The sequence below is a fragment of the Bos indicus genome, chromosome 22 (genome assembly GCF_029378745.1).
Source record: "Bos indicus isolate NIAB-ARS_2022 breed Sahiwal x Tharparkar chromosome 22, NIAB-ARS_B.indTharparkar_mat_pri_1.0, whole genome shotgun sequence".
In the NCBI taxonomy this organism is placed as follows: domain Eukaryota; kingdom Metazoa; phylum Chordata; class Mammalia; order Artiodactyla; family Bovidae; genus Bos; species Bos indicus.
In genome coordinates, this window is record NC_091781.1 from 21,222,341 (window position 1) to 21,238,196 (window position 15,856).

Here is a 15,856-nt window from a genome sequence, read left to right on the forward strand (position 1 = left end):
GATTTAAAATGCGAACATCCCGCCTCAACAGAGCCGTAATTAGTTTAATTACATGGTATTCCGTGAAGTTCTCTCTAAGTCACCTGTAGCCCTCTCCAAGGAGAAGGGAACCATCTGGGAAAATAACAGAAACCCAGATGTTGCTTGCATTCAGGGTAAATAAGCCTGAACAAACAGTTCTTTTTGGTCTCAGCACTGTCAAGTCTAATGCCATAGTCCCCTCCCTGAAACTTAAAACAAAATTCAGAACTTACTTCGTTCTCTGTTTCATTAGCTTGGCATAAGTCCAACTTAAGGTTAACCAATTGAAGACTGAGAAAACTGCAGCCAATTACCCTGAAAAATATGCTAAGCCTGAACAGATTTATTCAACGTTGCTTAGGGGGTGGCTTCACAGGATGGAGGCCAAGATTTCTCATCTGCTTGGCTTTGCCTCTGATTATTCATTGACTGGGATGACTCTTTTACCATAAGCTGATATAGTCTCCCATCTCAGAGAGAGGGTGAAAAAAATACAAAACACCACACTGACTGATTCATTCCAAACAGATTTTTTTAAGAGAGACAGACCTGTGGTGCTAATGAATATTCCCTGTTTTTCCTTTTGAATTCACAGAAGGAGATTAATGAAAAATTTAGCAATGGGTGTGCAGGTGGAATGTTCCACAGATTCTAGTGGGTGTATATCCAAACACACATTATAACTGCCTGTTATAAGCCATGCATCTTGCTAGAAGTCCTCTCAAATAATTTACTTTAACTTGCATAAGGTCCCATAGATATGTGTTATCATCCCCCTTGCACAGGTGAAGAAATTAAGCCTTTAAAATGGTGTTATTCAAGGGACTTCTCTGGTGGTCAGGTGGTTAACACTGTGTCCAATGCAGGGGACATCAGTTTGATCCCTGGTCAGGGAACTAAGATCCCACATCCCTTGTGGTATAGCCAAAAAAAATCCAAACAAAGAACTCTACTATTCAATACAGCAGTCTCTAACTCAGGTGGATATTTAAACTTATAAGAACTATAGTATGATATCCCTTATATGTGGAATCTTAAAAAAATGATACAAATGAACTTACAAAACAGAAAGAGACTCACAGACATAAAATGAACTTATGGTTACTGGGGTAAGGGATAGTTGGGGAGTCTGGGAAGGTCATGTACACATTGGGGTATTTAAAATAGATAACCAACAAGGACCTATTGTATAGCACATGGAACTCTGCTCAGTGTTATGTGCCAGCCTGGATGGGAAGGGGGTTTGGAGGAGAATGGATACATGTATATGGATGGCTGAGTCCATTCACTGTTCACCTGAAACTACCACAACATTGTTAACTGGCCATGCCCCAATACAAAATTGGTAAAGAATCTGCCTACGATGCAGAAGACCAGGGTTTGATCCCTGGGTCGGGAGGATCCTCTGGTGAAGGGAATGGCAATCCAGTCCAGTATTCTTGCCTGGAGAATCCCATGAGCATAGAAGTCTGGCAGACTACAGTCCATGGGATCGCAAAGAGTTGGACATGACTGAACAACTAACACACAATACAAAATAAAAAGTTTATACAGTTTGAAAAAAATAATTAGAATTTTAAAAGTCAGATTCTCAGTTCCACCAGCCACATTTCAAGGGCTCAACTGTCAGGGGTGGCTAGTGGCACCACACTGAACAGAAGAGACAGAACATTTCCAACAACACAGAAAGTTTTGTTGGATGTGCTACTCTAGACTCGAGGGGCAAGAGCCTTGCCATCTGCTTACGCAAAGGTGAGATTCCAAACCAGCTCTCTCTGCTCCAAACCCACTATGCCACCACACCCGTGGCATCTGTGGTCTCCTGCTTAGCTATGGAGGGCAGCAACCCTGACCTGGATTTCTTTCATACTCTCCTGCCAGCTTACACTAGAAACGAAAGACTTACTCTGGCCTGAGGGTGTGTTGGAAAATGCCCAGAAACGACCAGCAGGTGGTGTGCATGTCTCACGTGTCATAAGAGTGTGTCATTCTCAGAGGCATTTGCATTAGCCAAACACTTGTTCTGTGGCAAGACATGGGCTATAGATGAAATTGGAATTGTTCTCTCTCTTCCCCTTGATTTAATTTCTTTTTCTTATTACTCAGAAACTTTGTGATAAAGACATTTAGAAAGTGGAAAATACAGCCACTTTCCAATGTCAGCTCCCTTGGCTTTAAATAATATCTAAATGCGGATACCCACCATCCCTGAATCTCTTAATGTGTTTATCCAACTGCCTACTTGGCATCTGAAGTGGGTGTCAAAAATTCATTTTGAAATGAAATTTGACCAAAAAGGAACTCTCACTTCCCTGACCCCTCTGTGTCCCAAACTTGCTCTTCTCTCATCTTCCCTATTTCTAGAAATAGTACCACCATGCCCAAAGTTGCTCAGGTCCAAATCTTAGCCAGTGTGCAAAAGAGTACACACACACACACACACACACACTACATCATCTCATAAGCAAACCCTGGTGATTCCACCTTAGGAGACCTTGAATCCATTTACTTCTCTCTGTGTTCACAACATCTCCCTCCACCAAGCTGTCATCCTCTCTTGCCCAAACAACTACATGGCTCCTAACTGGTCCCCATGTTTTGACCATTGTCCTTCTCCAAAGAGATCTTTCATTCAACAAAGAGATCATATAAAACCACATAGGAGCACGTCACCCCCTTTAGAATAAAATCCAAGCTCTTATCAGGAAGTTTAAGACCTTTCAAGGTCAGGATCCTGCCTCCCAGGGCTTTTTTGGTTGGTCACTAGTCTCTCACACTTTCTGTGGTTCCTCAAGCACACCAAAGCTCTCTTTGACCTCAGGCCATTGCATGATCTCTCATCTCCTTTTAGGGGAGATGAGGGCCTCCAAGAAGCCTTTCCTGATTACTCTATCTAAAGTGGTCTCTTCTTCTAGTGTCTAGACCATCACACTATTTTATCCTTCAGAATGCTGACCCTGATTGTAAATCAGGTGATAGTGTTTCCTTATTTGTTCACACTAGAATATAAATTTTTGTTCTCCACTGTAAGTTGGACTCAAAGCTAGCAACTTCAAAGTTTCAATGTGTTTCAAGAGAGGAGGGGAAGATGGCATTCATAAGAACTCATGTACCGGAAGGCATGAAAGAAAGTATTAGTCGCTCAGTTATGTCCAACTCTTTGTGACACCAAGGACTGTAGCTGGCCAGGCTCCTCTGTCCATGGAATTCTCCAGGCAAGAATACTGGAATGGGTTACCATTCCCATCTCCAGGGGATCTTCCTGACCCAGGGATAGAACCGGCGTCTCCTGCATTGCAGGCGGATTCTTTACCATCTGAGCCAGTATCTGAAGTCATATTTTCCATTAAAATCGTCCTCCTGTCTTTCTTCAGAACATCTCTGGCATTCCTGCATTGGAATTTCCTTCAGAGCCAGGCTAGTGAAAACATTTGACAGCAACAGGGTTCTGTAACATCAGCAGGGCAGGCTTGAGCTAAATGATCCTCGCTCAGCTATTGATCAGGCCACCGTGGGCCCCTCCCCAAAGCAAGCAACCGTTAGCAAGAGCAACTGCCAACCAGCAACCGTTAACGGCCCCACTCAGTCATTGGTCAGTGCCACAGCGGGCCCCTCCCCTCCCCTTCCATGTATAAAAGGAGCCCCGAATTAGGGCTGAGAGGGGATATTTTTTGGGACCCTAGTCTGCCATCATCTGGGTCTGCTAGCTTTCCAGTTACAATCGTTATTCCTTGTTCAAACATTGTCTCCCAATTTACTGGCCTGTCGTGAGGTGAGTGGAACAAGCTTGGGCTCAGTAACAGTTCTAAGTGGACTGTGATACAGAAACAGAATGCATTTTAGAACAGTATTGTGATAGCATCTCATTTTTCAAGCTGAAGAAACACATGAAACTTTCCCTTTCCCTGAGCCTACCTCCCTCACACACACACATCTTCTATGGAAACATGGTTGTCCCTTGGTATCCATGGGGTATTGATTCCAGGGCATGGACACCGAGATCCATGGATTCTCGTGTGTCCCTTCCATAAAAGACAGTCGGCTCCATATCCACGAACTCCTCATGCACCATTAGACTCGCTCTCTGGTTAGCTGAACGCCCGAATGTGCCTGGAGGATGTGGAGTTGTTGTTACTTAGTTGCTCAGTACTGTCTGACTCTTTGAGACGCCATGCCTGCCAGGCTTCTCTGTCCACGGGATTTCCCAGGCAAGAATACTGGAGTGGGTTGTCATTTCCTTCTCCAGGGAATCTTCCCAACCCAGGAATCAAACTCGCCTCTCCTGCATTGGCAGATGAATTCTTTACCACTGAGGGACTAGAGAAGCCGTATGTCTGTATTTTGAGTCTGGAAGGAGACTCACTAAATTGTTATCAGTGTTTACTGTAAGGAGATAAGAACTTTCAAAATCTGCCATTACTCCTCTGAAAGTAGGATTCCCAAGAGAATGGATAGAGTGCAGAAGGACTAATTTTTAACTGAAATGCATCATCTCGGGCTGATCCACAAGTCACAGCCCCCAGTCCCCTCTTAGTGGAGTGGGTGGTGGCATAGCATCTTTTAAATGTGTTCACTGACATCCAGAGGAGGAAGTTCCATTTTCTGGTCCAGTACACACTGCTATATTATTTAAATACAGTATGATAACATGGATTGATTTAGTTCATGTCACATGTTTGCCAAATTCGGTTCATCTTAATACTGATTACCTACTATTGTTGTGCACTAAGAGCTGGGGTGAAGAGGCAAAGATAGATCAAACCCAATCTCTGCCCCCAGATCTTACAGCCCGTGACCAAGAATATCATCCCCTAGCTTGATCACCCGGCTTGGCCATGACAATTTGGCCTGAAAAACCGTTGGCTCTTTTCAAATACCAAAATCTTCCTTAATAAGCAAAACCCTAGGAGCTTCTCAAGGTGGGGTGGGGGACAGGGCGTGGGCAGAGTGCAAATAAAACCCCGCCTTGTTTCTGAAGATACTTCCAAGAGAAGAATAGGAAAGTCTTTGGAGAAAAAAATATCCAATAAAGTAAATTCTTAATTACTGAGGAGGCTTGGATGGGGCAATTATGTATTTTCTCTATAAATTCTTGTGCCAAAATTAGGAAATCGATCTCATTTTCTTAAAACTATAGTTCAAAATTCCATCATAACCCCTTTTTCTTAAAACAATGTTTTTGTAACATTGTCCTTACTTTCCTGAATTGCAATTCACAGCTGGTATAATCTACCTACAAACAATTTCTAAAAATCAATGTACTGTTTTGTCACATAAGGGAGATACAAAAAATAGAGTTTACAGTATAATTATTTTGTAACATGAAAATGCTCAGATGATTCATGAATAGGTGAGTAGCCAATGTTTGGACCTATTTTTAAGGATTACATCTGAATTTCAGAGGAATTAGACCATATTTGACTGAATGTTGTTGACCCTTTTGTTTTATATATGCTATTTCCAAATAAGGGCTAGAGAGGCATACGCAGACTCTCCATGAATGAAACAGCTATAAATGAAAACTGATGTAACCATGTGGCCCTAGTGACTCAGATTCCGAATGTGATACTGCGTTCATGACGTCATTTTCAAAATGGCGAACAACTCTTGGTAAAGTGCTGGAGCCTTCCTTCCATTTATACAGAAGTAGCATTCCTAGGTGGAGAAGGAAATGGCAGCCCACTCCAGTGTTCTTGCCTAGAGAATCCCGTGGACAGAGGAGCCTGATGGGCTGCTGTCCATAGGGTCACACAGAGTCGGACGCAACTGAAGCGACTTGGCAGTGGCAGCAGCATTCCTAGGAAGCATGGTGCCTACTAAAACCATGCTTGTGTTTATATGAAAAAAAAAAAAAAGAAAAAGTTAAGATACGTGCTCAAATAATTAAAAAAAAATAAGTTCTTAATCTATATCATTGTGGGGGGGTGCATTTCAAATCTTGAGGGGACACAGGACAGCTCTTTGCCCCACAGTTCTGTCTCATACTGGTCCTCAAAGCCAGGAGGATGTGAGACTTCCTCATCTCCATCCCCACAGCACTGCAATCCTTGTGAAAACTAAAAGCACTGTCACCAGGAAACACCCTCTAAGGATGATGCCATCCGCTTTGAGAAACACTTCCTTGAAGACACAACTCTTAGGAGAACTTCAGGCCTTCGGGTCATTCTTTGGGTTACTACAGTGCCTACTGTGTCCCCGTCACCCAGTTGGGAGTCAAAGTGTCAGCAGCAGGCCAGTGGAGGGAACTGGGCCAGCAGATGGCAGGGACCGAGAGAAGCCCTGCCTGTGAGAACAGGAAGGCGAGCTGCAGCCACAGGGAAGCATGGAGTGTGGAGTACCCACAAGACATCCATACGACAGGGCCCCAGCTGTGGAAGAATCACAGTCTAAGGACACTTCCAAAAATTCAGAAAAAGGAGTGGAAGACGCTGGTTAAAAACCTGGGCCTTGGGATCAGACAGGTTCAAATCCCAGCCTTGCCACCACTGACAAGTGTCGCTTTGGGCCAGTCGCTTAGCTCCTCTTTGACTCAATCTCCTCATCTCTAAAATGGGCACCAGTGGCAGTCGCTACTGCACGGGGTTCTTCTGGGGACGAGATAGGATCAGAGCGACGAGGCTGAGCATACTGCCTGGTGGCCTGCAAGCTGCTCCCGAGCAGGACTCTGTCTAGGTCTGCCCCCCTTTGTACCCAGAGAACTTGACCCAGAAAACCACAGGTCAGCCCTGGTCCAGTGAACCAGCTCTGAACCAGCGCTGTGAAAGGCAACCTTTCCCACTGTCCTGAAGGGACCAGTACTGGGGGCTGGGGTAGGAAGTGGGGACTTGGTTCTTTACTGGGGCGTCAGATCACAGGCAATGCGAGAGGAAGCCAAATGACCTGGGTAACACTGCACCAGGGCTCCCAGACTCTCTGAGTGAGGACCGCTGTGGTCTCAGTGCTCAGGGGGCCGCTGAGCTCCCAGGAAAATGGCAGGCAAACCTACCACAGGTGAGCGAGGGCAGCAGAGCCAGACAGCCACAGGGAGGAGGCCCGAGCCAGAGCCGGAGGAGCGCACTGGCCTGCAGACCCGCAACCCCATGACAGTTCCCCTCTGGGAGCTGTACATGTCAGAGCTAAAAGGAGCCATGCAAAGTGAGAGGAAAGCAGGCCAGCCTTGTCTCCTCTGCCCCACCCCCGCACCAGCTCCAGGCCACGTCTCTCTTCCCTCTGCGTGCTGGACTCCAGCCACGCTGGCCATTTCCTCGTTTCTTGAAAACGCTGAGCTCCTCCACACACATCCCCACCAGACGCTCTTTGCTTGACTGATTTCTGCTCACCCTCCATTTCTCAGTTCAAACATCACTTCCTGGGAGAGGCTTTCCCTGAACTCCCAGACCAGGTACAGTGGCCCTCTCCCTCACTCTTATCCTTACTGCCTCCAGCCTTTTCCTTCCTCGCATCTATTGCAATGACAATTTTGGTGGTAAAAAAAAAAAAAATCTGCTCAATGTCTATCTCTCCAACTAGATTAGACACTCCTGAGAGCAAACACTCCATCAAGTCCATGACCCCATATCCTGTGGTATGTAGCCTAGCCCTGGTACATGGTTACTGCTCAGTAGATATCAGGGGAAAGGAGAAGGGACCCTGAAACTCAGAGCAGGGTCACTGGGTTTGTCCTGAAAAATAATCAGATCCACAGACAAACTCAACTACTGACATTCCCCAAATGAATATTCATTTTGCAGCAATTTCTCACTCTATTTCAAAGCCTACCCCACAGCAAAAATGAATACCATCCTCTCCCCTCAAACACAAGTGACTGGTAGCAAGTACTTGGATTGGTGTCCCCACCTCCCTGCTGTCCAGCAAGATGCCATGAGTGATGTTAGGTACACCATCCCTTTGATCTTGCTAGTGAGAAAATACGTTCAGGACTAAATCCCAGGCAGAAATGAAAGCTGGAGGTATATTCCATATCCTGTGATAAATCATAATGGAAAAGAATATGAAAACAAATGTATTAATATATAATGTGTAACTGAGTCATTTTGTTGTACAACAGTAATTAACATACTACTTCAATTTAAAAAACTGAAAAAACAGGCTTTTTCCCTGTGCACTCCACCATCCTGCCACCCTTTGAAATCTGACGAGTGAGACACCTGAGCAGCTTTTCTGACCCATGGTCAAGAAATCGTAGTTTGTTTCTAGAGGTCACTTCATTCTTTGCTCTTTGATTTTTTTCTGTATCATCACTCATGGGAAGCTCAGATCCTTTTAGGGGCTTACAGAGTTCAGGCAGAGAACAGCTGGCCTTAGAAAGCCAGCTCTTTCTGAAGGAAGAGAAATGGCAATTTCCTAGCATTTCACTTGTAATAATTCATTAGTGAAGTCGCTCAGTCGTGTTCGACTCTTTGTGACCCCATGGGCTGTAGCCCACCAGGCTCCTCCATCCATGGAATTTTCTAGGCAAGAGTACTGGAGTGGGTTGCCGTTTCCTTCTCCAGGGGACCTTCCCAACCCAGGGATCAAACCCGGGTCTCCAGCATCGCAGGCAGAGGCTTTACCTTCTCCCAAATCTCTGAATCCTCATTCTGAACTAACAAGTATGTTGTTAATTGCTTTACATAAATGACTCTATTTAATCCTTCCAGCCCCTCCAGGGAATGCTAATATCCTCTTCATTTTACAGATGAGGAAAACTGAGGCCTAGAAATTTGAAGTAACCTTCAGACTCACCCGACCAGCAAGAGGTGACCGTGACACCAAACCTCCGTCTCTTTGCCCTCACAGCCTGAACTCTTAAGTGCTGCACTTTGTTGCAAGAATAACTGCAACTTACAAGGTACTTTGTTCAGTCAATTAATGAAGCAATAACACTAGTGAGAATAATCATAGCTAAGTGTTGAATGCAGGTTCCCTGCTATTGTTGTTACTGTCATTATAATATGACTCACGATTTAGAAATAATGTTTTGAAGGGAGGTATAGGCCATCCCTCTGAAGATTCTTTCCTCTTTGTCCTCTGCCCGGGGTCTGGCCACAGAGGCCGCTGTGTGTGTACGACTTGGGCATTCATCAGCTGAGGTGGCCGTTGCCCAATTGCTCAGTTCCCCTTGGGTCAAGGGTGCAGCATCATATGGGGCCCAGACAAGCACCCAAGTGGGATTGGAGATGCACCCGTGAAGGTGACAAACCCCAGCTTCTATTACCAGTTCCTAGAACTAGGCTGTTTCCCCACAAACAGTTCTGTTATGATTCATGCAAAGTGAGAGCTGAGTGACAAGTCAAGTCTTTCTTTCTTTAAATATACCAAACTGAAGGGACCTTGGGAAAATGGATGGGGTGTTTTTACCAGCAGAAGACCCTTTAGAAAACTTGCAGCTATTTCCAAGAGGGAGAAATCTATACACATATGTATCTCAAAAGCAGCTTGTGATGTCAAGCAGAATCCTTTTTCTCATGATTTTAAAAATATGGCAATGCTCTGCTATAGAGAAGAGGTGGAAGGTCACTCAGAAGTGGGCGAAGCTGGAATCAGCAGCTCATATACCAAGAGAGGCGATTCATGGATGGAAAGACCCCTGGGTGTGGGGTGTTTGGCCCTGGATTCAAATTCTGGCTCCACCATTCAACTAACTGTGCGACTTGGGGCAAGTTTTGTGTAACTTCTCCAAACCAATATGAGAGAGTCATATCCATATCTACCTGGTCAACTTTTCAAGGGGATTTTAAAATAAAATCCAGCTCTTCAGTGAGGAGAAGAAGTAGGGTACAGCTGTTCAGAGCATTAAGGTTGCAACCCAGACCTGAGACAGAAGTCCAGCTTGGCCATTTCTTTGTGACTTTGGAACAGGCACTAAACTTCCTTGAGCTTCGGTTTACTCATCCCTGGGGAAGCCACCCACCTCAGAGGGTTTGGAGTAGGAATTATGTGTGTTGATACAAGCTGTGTGCTTACCTCAGTGCCTGGGGCTTAGGAGAGTATCCGTAAAGGGTGGTGGTGGTGGTTTATTGACTCAGTTATATCTGACTCTTTGTGAGCCAATGGACTGTAGCCTGGCAGGCTCCTTTGTCATTGGGATTTAACAAGCAAGAATACTGGGGTGGGTTGCCATTCCCTTCTCCAGAGGATCTTCCCGACCCAGGGATCAAACCCTGGTGTCCCACATTGCAGGAAGATTCTTTATTGACTGAGCTACCAGGGAAGCCCCCGTGAAGGGTAGTGCTATCTATCAGCTATGGGCAGGAACAGAGCCGGGACTTCTTTATGATCCGGCCGGAAGTGTGAAGTCAAGTGTCCAGACTGAAGTTGGGCAGCAAGCAATTCAGCATGGGCTTTGGGGTCCCTGGCCTGTTCTTTCCATGCTAAGAGCTGCCTGCCCTGCTTCTCCACCCATCCAACTGGATTCTTAAGTTTGGGCCCTTAGAACATTCACCACTTAGTCATAGCTTAGGCTGAAGGCAGAGCTGAATTTTAAATTGATGTCATTTTTTTTTTTTTTAATGGCCAGGAAACTAATACAAATTTTGCTGAGGAGAGAGACATAAAACATTTTGCCTCAACCCTGGAATAATGGAGAGTTGCTTCAAAGATAACTTGGCCACATTGCTCTTCTAATTTTAGCCCTGGATAAAGTTGCAGATTAACACACCTGCTCTTTTTTCCTTGCCACGAAGTAAGCACTGTCCCTGGTTAAAAAAGGGATCTTGGGTTGACGTCTTTAGTAAGAGTTTACCAGCAGCCAGTTTGATCATGGATATCCTCTTTGTACCAGGGCTCATCTTTGATTAACTGAAAGCAGGGATTCACTTCATCATCCTCTGCTTTCCTCAAAGGACTTAAAAAAAATTAATTTGACCTTCTGCTCTGTAATCGTACTTGGTGGATAAATGGCCAGGCCAAGGAGAATAAGTAGGACTTTGGAATCAGATAAACCCATGTGTCTCTAATGCTGCATTTCTTATCTGTGAGATGGGGTGAGAAAATCTGTGATATAAATTTAGTGGGAAGATGCAGTGAGATCAGACACAGAAGGGTTTGCCCTCTCACCTCTTGCTTCCTAGAGCCTGCGGCAGCAGACACTGTTGTTTTCTATCCAGGGGTAATTCCATACCCCTTTTGTCTTAGAAACAGGATCCCAGCTAGATCCATTCTTTTTTGAGTGGCCATGTCCTTTATTTTGGGGAGTAGGAGTACTGGCTTCCCCAGGCAGCCCTAGGAAATAAATCTTGTTTCATTTAAGCCAGCCCTGGAGGTGTCCGGCCTCCTGCCAAGTGGGTGGTTTAAACAAGAACACATGATACAACTTGGGCCAAAGAGATAGGGAAAAATCTGCTGGGGAGTCTCTGGGGAGGTTTGCACTGTTTTGAAAAAAAGGATACAAGACAGCTGTATTCCCTTTTCTATCTCTGCGTCTGTCATCTGTGTGCTATAGCTGAGAGAAGGCAGCCATCTTCGGACCATGAAGAGAGCAAGCCTCTGAGGTTAGGACAGCAAACTGAGAATGACAGGGCAAAACCCAGAGGAATTTGGGTGCTGGGTGATGGCACTGGCCAGTGGATGAACCAAGCCAGAGACTCTCCGGTTTATGGACCCTTTCCATTAAGATAACAAGTCTCTCGCTTTGGAATTGTAATCAAGCAGGACCCTGTGGGGCCTTCCTCAGGACAGGTTTTCCTCCATATCCTCTGCTTTAGCTCTTCTCTGAAGTTCTTAGATAGTATTATTTGATGCAAATTTCCGGAGTAGTTTTGCAGATGTGAACCACCCCACTCTCTCCCCACCAATGAAAAAACTACTTGCTGACCTGAGCACATAGCCCCAGGTCTCCTGGAGTTTCAGTTCAGTTCAGTTCAGTTCAGTCGCTCAGTTGTGTCCAACTCTTTGCAACCCCATGAATGGCAGCACGCCAGGCCTCCCTGTCTGTCCATCACCAACTCCCATAGTTCACTCAAACTCATGTCCATCGAGTTGGTGATGCCATCCAGTCATCTCATCCTCTGTCATCCCCTTCTCCTCCTGCCCCCAAAACCTCCCAGCATCAGTCTTTTCCAATGAGTCAACTCTTCGCATGAGGTGGCCAAAGTATTGGAGTTTCAGCTTTAGCATCAGTCCTTCCAATGAAGACCCAGGACTGATCTCCTTTAGAATGGACTGGTTGGATCTTCTTGCAGTCCAAGGGACTCTCAAGAGTCTTCTCCAACACCACAGTTCAAAAGCATCAATTCTTTGGTGCTCAGCTTTCTTCACAGTCCAACTCTCACATCCATACATGACCACTGGAAAAACCATAGCCTTGACTAGACGGACCTTGGCAAAGTAATGTCTCTGCTTTTGAATATGCTATCTAGGTTGGTCATAACGTTCCTTCCAAGGAGTAAGCATCTTTTAATTTCATGGCTGCAATCCCCATCTGCAGTGATTTTGGAGCCCCCAAAAATAGTCTGACATTGTTTCCATTGTTTCCCCATCTATTTTCCATGAAATGATGGGACCAGATGCCATGATCTTCGTTTTCTGAATGTTGAGCTTTAAGCCAACTTTTTCACTCTCCTCTTTCACTTTCATCAAGAGGCTTTTTAGCTCCTCTTTCTGCCATAAGGGTGGTGTCATCTGCATATCTGAGGTTATTGATATTTCTCCTGGCAATCTTGATTCCAGCTTGTGATTCTTCCAGCGCAGCGTTTCTCATGATGTACTCTGCATATAAGTTAAATAAGTCAAAGAATGCTCAAACTATTGCACTCATTTTATGTAATGCTCAAATTACACTCATCTCACACGCTAGTAAAGTAATGCTCAAAATTCTCCAAGCCAAGCTCCAGCAATACGTGAACCATGAACTTCCAGATGTTCAAGCTGCTTTTAGAAAAGGCAGAGGAACCAGAGATTAAATTGCCAACTTCCGCTGGATCATTGAAAAGCAAGAGAGTTCCAGAAAAACATCTATTTCTGTTTTGTTGACTATGCCAAAGCCTTTGACTGTGTGGATCACAATAAACTGTGGAAAATTCTGAAAGAGATGGGAATACCAGACCACCTGACCTGCCACTTGAGAAACCTATATGCAAGTCAGGAAGCAAAAGTTAGAACTGGACATGAAACAACAGACTGGTTCCAAATAGAAAAAGGAGTACGTCAAGGCTATATATTTAACTCCTGGAGTTTAGGGACTGATAATATTAACCTCTGTGATACCACCCTGCTGCCTCACCATCAGCCAATCTGAGAACTGTGCACAACTGATTCTGCACTCTCTGGACCACCCCCACCCTCCGAAACTGCCCTTTAAAAATGCTTTGCCAAAACCCTTCAGGGAGCTCAGTGTTTTTCAGGGCATAAATCGCCTCGTCCCTAGTCACCTCGCAATAAACCTGACTCTCCTCCAAAATCCAAATAAATAAATAAATAAATCTCCCCCTGGTTTTAGCCACTTCTGGCAGGTGTCTTGTTACACGCAGTCAAAAGTACGCCCATGTGGACCCCCTGATAACTCAAGGTGGTTTTCGAGGCTGTTTGCAATTGTTTGTATTCTCTCTCTCTCTCTCTGGGCACATGATAACATCACATTTCTCTACCTCCTTTGACATAGGGAGTAAATATTCCACTTGCTTCATCCAATGATATGTGAGGGGAAGTACTGTGTGTCATTTCCAAGTAAAGGTTTGTATATGCCAGGATGATTGTCCACATCCTCTTTCTCTGCCTGAGCCATCAAGGAAATAGAGCCGCCATCAGCTTGAATTCCCCAGTGACTATGATAAACAGTGTACATGTGACATGAGTAAGAATAAACTTGGTTGTGTTAAACCAGTGAGGGTGGGTTGGGTGTGGGTTACTGAGGCACGACCTAGCCTTTCCTAACTTAAGCGCATCCAGTTGATGCATTCAAATAATAGAGCAGGAACTCTGGCAGGGGGAGGTATAAGGGATTTACTAATGGATGTGATCTGAAAGGGCTTCCCAGGTGGTGCTAGTAGTAAAGAATCCACCTGCCAATGCAGGAGACATAAGAGATGCGGGTTCCTTCCCTGGGTAGGAAGATCCCCCGGAGGCGGGCATGGCAAACCACTCCAGTATTCTTGCCTGGGGAAACCCATGGACAGAGGAGCTGGCAGGCTATGGCCTACAGGGTCACAGTCAGACATTACTGAAGTGATTCAGCATGCATGTGATGTGAAAAATCTGCTTCCTTTTTAGATAACTCACTCTAAGGCCAGACTACTGTAAAGAATTCTTATCCCCTGCCCACACTGCCTTTAAGATTCATGCTCCATTCATCAGTAGAACTAGACAGAGATGCCACACTAGAGAGCCAGTGAAAGAAAAGACAAGACTTTCAGTGGAAGGAAGGGACTAAAGAGACTGAATGAACCCAGGGAGCCTAGAAGCGGCAGAGGGGTAAAGAGAAGCTCAGGTGACAGGAAGGGAAGTCACACTGCCCTCCTGGAGTGTTGAGACTCAGGTCTTGCACCTGATCAAGGAGCTGGAAGTGGACTGGCTAGAGGATAGAGGTCGTTCCTGGGTTCCTCTGTCCTGATTTAGAACTAGGCCCTCAAATCTGGAGTAAAACAAGTCTTCTAGTTATGAGGTATGCAGTTTGGATAAGAGGAGATCCATGTACTTATGAGTGGTGTGTTCATTTCCTGGGGCTGGTGGCTGAAAAAAAAAAACAAAAAACCCAGAATTTTCATTTCTGAGTCCTGGAGGTTGGAAGTCCAAGATCAACCTGTCCAGCAGGGTTGGCTTCTTCTGAGGCCTCTCTCCTTGGCTTGCAGGCAGCCACTTTCTCTCTGCAGGGCTTTGGTCTTCCCTCTGTGTGAGAGTCGGGGTGCTAATCCCCTCTTCCTCTAAAAATATCAGTCATTTTGCACTGGGACCCACCCAAATGACCTCATTTTACCTTACTCACCTCTTTCAAGGTCCCTGTCCAAATGCTGACACATTCTAAGGTACCGGGGTTTGGGACCTCACCTTATGAATTTGGGAAGGCGGGACACAATTTAGCCCATAAGAGAGGGTAACATCCTTCCTCTAAACAGTACATAGGTAAAGTGCCTGGTGGTCAGTTGTACCAGTTCAAGGTAATTATTATTGTCAGGTTGTTTGGCCCTTTGCAGTTTCATGGATTCTCCAAGGTTAAGCACTATGTTCTTGTGCTTCTTTGCAGCCTGCACAGCCCAAAGTTGCATCATATACACGGCAGTCAGAGATTATCATGTGGTGGTTAAGAGCATGGGCTTCAAGGCCAAGACACTCGAGCTCAAATTCTGACTCTGCCATTCAGTGGCTGGGTAACCGTGGGCAAGTCACTGAAATATTCTATGACTGTGTCCTCCTGAGTTTATTAGGTTTATTGCACCTACCTGTATTCATTTCCCAGGGCAGCTACAACAGATTACCACAAGTGAGGGGTTTAAAACAACACAAATGGTATTACCTTACAGTGGTAAAGGTCAGAAGTCCAAAATCAGTCTCGCTGGGCTAAAATCTGGGTGTCTGCAGGCTGTGCTCCCTCTGGGGGTTTGCGGAGAGAATCCGTTTCTTGTCTAGAGGCCCTGCATTCCTTGGTCTATGACCCTTTTACGCCTTTCAGTCCTGTGATTGTGTCACTCCAGTCTTATGCTTCTGTTATCACGTCTTCTCCTCTGATTCTGACTCTTCCATCTCACTCGTTGACGTATAAAGGCCTTTGTGATTACTGTGGGATAACTCAAGATAAATTCTCAAGATCAGCTGATTAGCAATCTTAATTCCACTGGCAACCTGAATATCTCTTCACTGTGTAACCTAACATATACAGAGGTTCCAAGGAGTAGGAAGTGGACAGCATTGGGAGTCCATTATT

General features: G+C 45.2%; 1 long non-coding RNA gene across 3 annotated transcripts in view; it reads left to right on the forward strand.

Moving 5' to 3' along the window:
- Window positions 1-3,659: 3,659 nt before the first annotated feature.
- The window catches only part of LOC109576136 (uncharacterized), a 196,512-nt gene continuing 184,315 nt past the window's right edge, over window positions 3,660-15,856 (forward strand). For 2 of the 3 annotated variants that reach the window (XR_011563120.1, XR_002183326.2), the window contains exons 1-2: window positions 3,660-3,793; window positions 8,699-8,851. This is a non-coding gene — a long non-coding RNA (uncharacterized lncRNA). The remainder of the gene's footprint in view (window positions 3,794-8,698; window positions 8,852-15,856) is intronic. The other variant, XR_011563121.1, reaches the window with a different exon arrangement.